The sequence below is a fragment of the Amblyraja radiata genome, chromosome 28 (assembly GCF_010909765.2).
Source record: "Amblyraja radiata isolate CabotCenter1 chromosome 28, sAmbRad1.1.pri, whole genome shotgun sequence".
Lineage (NCBI taxonomy): Eukaryota > Metazoa > Chordata > Chondrichthyes > Rajiformes > Rajidae > Amblyraja > Amblyraja radiata.
In genome coordinates, this window is record NC_045983.1 from 30285463 (window position 1) to 30294416 (window position 8954).

The window sequence follows — 8954 nt, forward strand, 5'->3', positions numbered from 1 at the left end:
AAACAGATGTGTTCTTGAAAAGCACTTCATGTGTGAGTCACATTATCTCAAAAGATAATCTTTAGATTAATCTAAATGTAAAGCAAATCAGCCACTGAAAATATGTTTGCAGTTTGATTACTTAGATATCACATATCACATACTCGGTTTTAAATCACTGAAAGCAAAGGAACTGTTACGTTTTTTTAAAGTGCTGGAGTAACTCAGCAGGTCAGGCAGCATCTCTGGAGAACATCGATAGGTGATATTTCCGGTCATGACCCTTCTTCAGTTATTTTTTTGTTTGTTGCTCATGACTATCCCAATAATTAATTCTACACACTTGCTGCTAACAGAATGTAAAATATATCTTCTCTGCGAGAGTACCAGCTTTGTTTTATACTTTGCAATGTAGAATATGATGAGTTAGGAATGATGTATAGAAATGGAAATCATTTACGTATTGAATTATTTTGTAGTGTCTCCAGATCATGAGATTTTTATTTTAAAAGTGAAACTGCTTGTCTTGATAGCAACATTGCTTTGTCTTCAAATCCCTACATTACTTTTATTTTTTTATCATCAATTCACTGCATTGTAGCAGATAATAAATTAACCCCTCCCACATTTTTTAGCAGATAGGACATCATTTGTGATTACCTAACTCTCAAGACGTTTTTGAAGACCTAAGTAGGTTGGTACTTGCAACTGCAATTGGAGAGTTTAAGGATTTGTGTCTTTCATTGTCCATTGACTCACTGAGATTAAATTGCACATTTTACCCTGGAAGTCTTTAATATTTCTATCAAAACTCCCAAGTTCTTCCATTTCCCATTGTAATGCTGTTTATGATTGGTTAATTGGAGGACATCTGCATGCTTAAATAATTTCTTGAATGCACAGTAATGAAGTTTGCCTGCGTGTACGATATGGAATATTACTAAAATCACGAACTTTTCTCATTTCAACATCATTTCACTAATTATACAACATGGTGATGAAAGGATGGGTGTTTTGAATTTATTACGTACATGTTTTATACATAAACTATACACCTTGCTGGCTAATGCAGCTTATTTAACATGAAGATAAGCGAACCCAACTTAGTTCAAAAGGGAAAACAAGAGAACCAACTATGTGCTGGGCTATGAAGACTAGGAAGGATATGACTCAATAAATTATCAAATGCATCTTTAACTTAAATGGAGAAATTAAAAACATACTTTTAGCTCCAACTCCCTTTCTAGTAGAAGTTCCTTGTATTTACACGCTAGTGAAGTCTGTTAGAAACTTCCAATTGATGAAGGATCTGACCTGGGCGGATATTCCTAGATTTCAAACATCCCCTTCCTCCTTTATCTGATCAACAGATTTATTGACAGAAGATAGATACAAAATGCTGGAGTAATTCAGCTCGACGGGCAGCATCTCTGGATGGAAGGAATGGGTTTCAGGTCGAGACCTTGCTTCAGAAGTCACCCATTCCTCTATCCAGAGATTCTGCCTGTCCCGCTGAGTTACTCCAGCATCTTCAGTGTAAAGTAGCATCTGCAGTTCCTTCCTACACATATTTATTGACAGCTTCTACCTAGGCATATATGGCCAATCAGGCCAGCCAACACCAGTGATGAGTATCTCGGAGCAATCAATTTTCCTTTTGTGAATTTGAATAATAATACTGGATTTATAAGCCTGATCCAAAGCTAATGCAGGAATTCAAATGATCATCATTCTTGCCACTCACTGGTCAGCACTCAACAAAAGCTTTTCCCTGTATCACAGTACACATGACAATAAACTAAACTAAAAATCACTTTCAAATGTACTTTAAGGTATTTATGATAGTTTAAAAATATTCCTTCCAGTAATGTTTGAATACTGCATTTTTACATTCCAAAATTTGGCTAATTATCTATGAAACTAAACATTAAATCATTTAATAATCTGAAACCTGTAAAATTAATTGACTACCAGCCTTTGTGGAATATCTTGAAACTATCTGTTGCCCACTATGAGGTTATTCTCACATTGCTCTGGAAAACTGCACTTTTTTCCAATTTATGGGCATATTTTCTCACCATGCATGGTCATTTTACCATGACAATATTTTGGGTACAATAAACCTGTTCATGGTAATATTGGTGTCTGTTTTGATTTACAGCATTGAGATTACTGTTGACACTGTTAAAGATTTTCCATCTCCTGGGGAAGGGATGCTAACTCGAAGCATTGACTGGTTTCGCTATCCATAGACGCTGCTCGACAGGCTGAGTTCTTCCAGCATTTCAGTTTTTGTTGTTAATTGTTAATTATTTATTTATATTCCTATTAAACAGCGCCAGCAATGGTTGCCTCGCCAACAGTCTCTCTGTCCCTTCTTTGTTGTTTGATAGTATGTGTTAAGTGTATGTTTTAGTGTTCTTTAGCTTGTTTTATATGGGGGGGTTGGGGAAAACTTTTTTCAATCTCTTACCTCGATTTTCTTTTCCGTATCGTATCTCCGTCCGCACTGCGGCCTAACATTGAGGAGTTGGTGGCCTCTGCTGGAGACGGACTTCGGGAGCTCCTACCACGGGGGGCCTGTGGGACTTAACATCATGGAGCTGGTAGTTCCTGTCGGGGATCGATCTTGGAGCTCCAACCACCGTGGCCTGTGGACTTAACATCGTGGTGCTTGCGTTCTCTGGTTAGAGACCGACTTCAGGAGCTCCAGACCACAGGAGCTTCGACCGCCCCGACACGGGAGCTTTGATCGCCGGCTGTGGGTGCTTCGATCGCCCTGACTGCGAATGATTTGATCACCCTGACTGTGGGAGAATATAGAGGAAGAAGTTTACTCTTTATTGCCTTCCATCACAGTGAGGAATGTGGGAAATCCACTGTGGTGGATGTTTATGTTAACTTTTACAAACTTGTGTGGCTTGTTGCTTTTTGCCTGCGTGTACTTTTTTTTAGTATGGCTGTATGGTAAATCGAATTTCACTGTACCTTAATTGGTACGTGACAATAAACTGACCTTGAAACAGCTGCAATGCCACCCTGTGATCATGCTGGTTTTCAAGATTTGCCCATTGCATTTCATGCACAAAATGTCCTTCCATGGCTTTTTCACCACAATCAAAATTAATTAACAAATTGCATTTCAAGCAGATTTTTGGAGGTCCATATTGCTCTCGTTCCTCTACTCAGTCTGAAAAAGGGTCCCGACCCTCAACGCCATCTGTCTATTCTCTCCACAGATACTATTTGACCCGCGAGTTTCTCCAGCACTTTGTGTTTTGCTCAAGATTCCAGCATCTATCGTTTTCTGTGCCTCCACCTCAGATTTGGTGTCTGAGAATGTTAATGCAACTTTTGCTGTAGAGTAGTCATTCTCCCAGAGTTGGAAACAATTCAACATCCTAGTTAATTTCCCAAAACTGTTGATCCTGCATTTAACTCGTTGCTCTGCTCTAATATAGCATGGTGCACACACAAGACTTTTTACCTCAGCCAAAAATAGCTGTAGACAGTATGTTTTCTGATCTTTTGTGATTTCTTTGCTTGCATCATTAAGAGAAATGACATCCCAAACTAATGCATGCCTCATCTCCAGCTCTCACTAGAACCCTATCACTGCTGTCTCTGTGTGTAGAGCCATTGATCAAAAGCTGGCTCCTTGGAGTTTCATTTTTGGAGGCTGCGTAACTATTTGCCAAAAATCTAAAAATATATATTCCCTCTGGATTGGAAGCTAAGACATTTCTCAATAGAGGGGATTATTTTCAGGCTGGAGAAGTGACATTAGATTTCCAGCCTTTACTGGTCTGGGATAACTCGTCTTGTATGCATTGACTCATCTCTCTGTAATTCTCTGCTGAAGTAATTCCAAATGAAACATTTGCCTGAGTTCTTAATAAGGGGAATTCCAAAAAGGAATATCCTTGGTATTCACAAAGTTATCTCTCTCAGGCAACATGATTTCAGAGAGACTCAAGAGACTGCTGCTGCTAGAAACGTGAGCAATAAACAGACTGTTGGAGGAACTCAGCGGGTCAGGCAGCTCATGTGAAGGGAAGTGGGCGGGCAATGTTTTGGGTCGGGACATGCATGCTGCCTGACCCGCTGATTGTCACGTGTACCGAGGTACAGTGAAAAGCTTTTGTTGCGTGCTAACCAGCCAGCAGAAAGACAATACATGTTTCCAATCGACCCATTCGCAGTGTACAGAATCATGATGAGAGAATAACGTTTAGTCCAGTAAAGTCCGATCAAAGATAGTACGAGGGTCCTCGATTAAGTAGGTAGTAGTTCAGGACTGCTCTCTGGTTGCAGTAGGATGGTTCAGTTGCCTGATAGCAGTTGAGAAGAAACTGTCCTTGAATCTGGAGATTTCAACTATGCACATGTAAGAAATGTGTAATTGCACCACTATTCTTAGTCTATCCTCCGTAAATGCTGGTAAGAATAGAAAATGTAAACAGGAGTGTTTAATTATGGTAATGGCGAAGAAGAATATTCAAGGTCACCACTAGAGCTAGGTAGGTGGGAACAGGCTGCATGTGATTTTGATCCCTAATAACTAAGTCCCTGCCCAGTTTGAAAAGCACCAAGATTATGAGAATTGTGCAGCGCCCTTCAATTTACCACTTCATTTCATGCTCATGGCCCATAAAATGCAGGGAGCAGCCAATCAAGGAGAAGACACCAAAGGTGAGAAAGACTGAAGCACAACGGAAGAAAAATTAAACATTCAGAGGAAGATGAACAACATGAATCACTAGAGACGCTTCTCTGAAGGGCCTGTTCCACTTACACGACTTTTTCGGCGACTGCTGGCACCCGTCATAGGTCGTTACAGGTCGCCGAAAATTTAAATAATGTTGAAAATCCAGCGGCAACCAGAACAAGGTACGACTCTTTGGACGAGTACTCACGACCATACATGTCGCCAAGGTGTCGCCTGTATGGTCGTGAGTAGTCTCCTAGTCACCCAAAGAGTCGTAGTGTCTTTCTGGTCGCCGCTGAATTTTCAACATGTTGAACATTTTCGGCGACCTATATGGGTGCCGGTGTCAGAGAACTAGGTGGAGAGGGAGGGAAAACAAGGGTTACTTGAAGTTAGAGAAGTCAATATTCATACTGCTGGGTTGTAAGATGCCTAAGCAAAACATGAGGTGCTGTTACTCTAATTTGCGTTGGGTCTCACTCTGAGGAGGCCCAAGACAGAAAGGTCAGTGTGGGAATGGGAGGGGGAGTTAAAGTATTGGGACAGGTGATCAATAACTTGGACAAACTTTAAAGAAGCATCTTTTGAAGCAAAGTGATCTAAAGACAGGGAGAGGTTCGGTAAAGGAACTCCAGAGTATTCTTGGAGGGAACAAATCATAGGTTTTTACGGATTTCGAAAATTGCCTCAATCTTGTTTTCAGCCACCATCTTGTTTTGTCAGTAAAATGAAGAAAAAGTCATCTGTATACATGGTGGTCTAGAACAATGAAGGAGCAAGCTGTGGATAGTTCCGTTTTCTGTCTTTGACAATCTAAACCACTAGATGTCACATTTTACTAAAGCAAGTCATTAGACATCAGGTTAAGCACTATATATGAATGTATAGTGAGTCAAACTGCCTGATATTTTAAACAAGCATATGGATCAAAACATTATCTTGTCTACTGTACCCCTGATATTATCTAACTTGCTGAGGATCTTCAAGAGCTTCTGTTTTGATTTCTGTTTTGCAACATTTCCAGATTTTCAATGTAAAAATACTACATTATCCTGACAGTTAACAAACCAATCCTCTATACCATTCTAAAGTTATTTTTCATTCTAGCATTGTTTTTTGGATTAAAATATGATCCATTGTGTATTTCTTAGTCTAATTTATTATTTCTAATGAGAAGAGAAATAGAATCGACCTTTTCACGTTGAGGATTTCAGCCAACTAGGTTTACGATCTGAAAGGTTAATTCTATTTCACTTCCCACAGATGAGGCGTGACCTGCTGAATATTTCCAGCAATTTTTATATTTGCTTTTCCTTAAACTTTCATTCTGTCTGATACTTCAAATGTATAGAATTTCTCTCTTCAATAGACCAGTTTCATTTAAAAAATACTTTATATCATCTAAACATTTTATCCGTTCGTAATGTTCTGTACTCTATGCCTTGCTTCTGCTGCAAAGTTGCATGAAACGTTATTCCCTTTATCGTGTATCTGTACACTGTGGATGGGTCAATTGTAATCATGTATAGTCTTTCCGCTGACTGGTTAGCACGCAACAAAAGGTTTTCACTGTACCTTGGTACATGTGACAATAAACTAGGCTAACTAAAGTTTGTAACTGTGCAATCACATGTCAAATCACTGAATTTTGTTGATGACATAAAATATATAGATTTATTATATCATTTACTCCAAATTCAAACCACATCAAATGTGACCAGCTTAGAAGTTAATTTGTCACAGTTGGTATTATGCTGTTTGTGACATGAATTATCAAAATTGATTCAGTTAATAAACCATACAACAGATTACAGACGGTTATTAATAAATGTAGAAAAGGTAAATAATTAGAAAATGAACTTAAAAATACATTCTGAGTTCCATATTACCTTTTGGCATGGAAAGAGCCCATTTAAGTCTATCAGTCCGTCAGCTCACAGTAACCAATTCTTCCCAACTGCCTCCGGATTCTATTACCCACTGTTACAGAGGCAGCACAGAGGCAGCACAGTGGCACAGCGCGAGAGTTTCTGCCTTACAGTGCCAGAGACCCAGGTTCGATCCTGACTATGGATGCTGTCTGTACAGAGTTTGTACATTCTCCCTGTGACCACACGTGTTTTCACCGGGTGCTCTGGTTTCTTCCCACTTTGAAAAGGCGTGCAGGTTTGTAAATTAATTGGCTTCTGGAAACTGTCCCTAGTGCGTAGAGTAGAATGAGTGTACGGATGATTGCTGGTCAGCATGGACTTGGTGGGCCGAAGGGCCTGTTTCAAAACGTACAGTCTTAACTAAACTAACTAAACCTACACTTTAAGGGCAATTTACAGTGGCTAATTAATTTACCAACCAACAATTCTTGGGGATGTGATAGGAAGCTCACAGGGTCACAGAGAGAACATGCAAACTTTGCATGGACAGCAACAAAAGCTAGTATTGCACCCAGGTCCCGGAGCTATGTGGCAATAGTTCTTCCATGTATTCATAACTGCTTGCTATTCCTGCATGTTAGCTTTGTCACTTTTGCATAAGGTCACCTATATCCCTTTGTACATTATTACCTAATCTATGTTCTTTTAAATGTACTCTGTTTTTCTCTTTAATGTACCCAAGATGAATCATTTTTTCAATGTTATTTTGCATCAGTTTGTATCTCCTTGAAGCCTCTTTATGTCCTCCCATTTCTCTATCCCACCTAGTTTTGTATCATCAAAAAATTTGTGATATACTAGACCAAGTGCAGAGTTTGAGGGGCAGAGTTTGAAGGGTGGGTGGGGGGGCGTCGTCAAAGGGGAGGGCTGGTGCCTGAACGCAATACTCCCACGCTCCCGTCTGGCGGCTCCCGGCTGCAGACTCCCCCCAACGCACCCGTCCCCTACCCGCAGCCCCCACAGGAGGCCGGCTCCAGGCTGGGCCTGAGTACGGGGGGGGCGTGGTTGGGGGGGGGGGGACGTCAAGAAGACAGTGGGGTTTTTTTCAAAGTCTTTTCAGATTTTTCAACATTTTCATTAATAACTGGAGAAACGAAGCATGAATTTTTCAGATAAGGCAATTTCAGACTCCAGGGGGAAAATCTCTACTGGAATATGTAAAAATGTTACCGTTAGCGCGTCGTTTTTTCGAGAAGATGTGATTATAAACAAACAAACGCACACACATCCAAGATCAAACTTTTAATAGGTATATGATATGATATGATAATTGGTGTCCTCAGCCTTAATATAGGTATGAACGCCTGCAGCCCAAGCAGCAAACCTTCAACAGCATCAGCTTGCAACCTGATAAAGATTCATTTACAGACACAAAAAGCTGGGGTAACTCAGCGGGTCAGACAGCATCACTGGAGAAAAGGAATGGGTAACATTTGGGGTCTTGACCCTTCTTCAGACTGCGTCAGGGAAAAGAGAATCAAAGAGAAAGATTTAGACAATGATATACGAGATATAGAAGAAATAAATGGAAGATATGCAACTTTCTCTTTTGTTTCATTTCTTCAAGAACCAACTTATTAAATTGGTAACAAAAAAGACCTAAAGTGCTGGAGTAACTCAGTGGGTCGGGCAGAATCTCTGGAGAGCATGGATAGGTGACCGAAACGGCAGGCCCGACTCGCCGCACAGGCTTCCTAGAGGACTGCCGTGAAGTCGGGCGGCGAAGCCTGTCTGGGCCGAAGGAGCCTCAGAGGTGGTGGCGATGGGAGTCTCGGCGGCGGGACAGCGGGAATCCTCTGCCCAGGGTATAAGTCTGTGTTTGTTTGTTCATTTGTTCCAGCGAAGGCGCTGTGCACACAGCAGCCAGCCAATAGTCGCTTGTCTTTTTATTTTTGTTTTCACTTTTAATTTCAAGTTTTTGTGTACCTTGTGTGCTGTGACGGTCGGCAGACCAATTTCCCTCCGGGGATGAATAAAGTTTTATCATATTGTGACCTTTCGGGTTTGGACCCTTCTTCAGGCCCAATGTTCTCCAGAGAAGCTGCCTGACCTGAGTTACTCCAGTACTTTGTCTCTTTTTTTTTTTAAAGACATCTGCAGTTCCTTATACTACATCTTGAGCTAATGTAGTTTTACTGGTGAAGGTAATCTTGGTGTTATTGGGTAGAAACCTTCTGAATTGAGACCCAGCAAAGATGAAGGCACGGTGATATAATTCTAATGGCAGGGTAGTGTGTGACTTGGAAAGAAATGCTTAAGGACGTTTAAAAACTGAAGATGCTGAAAATCTGAAATAAAGCAGAAATCTGCAAATTACTGTATATGACAATAAAAGA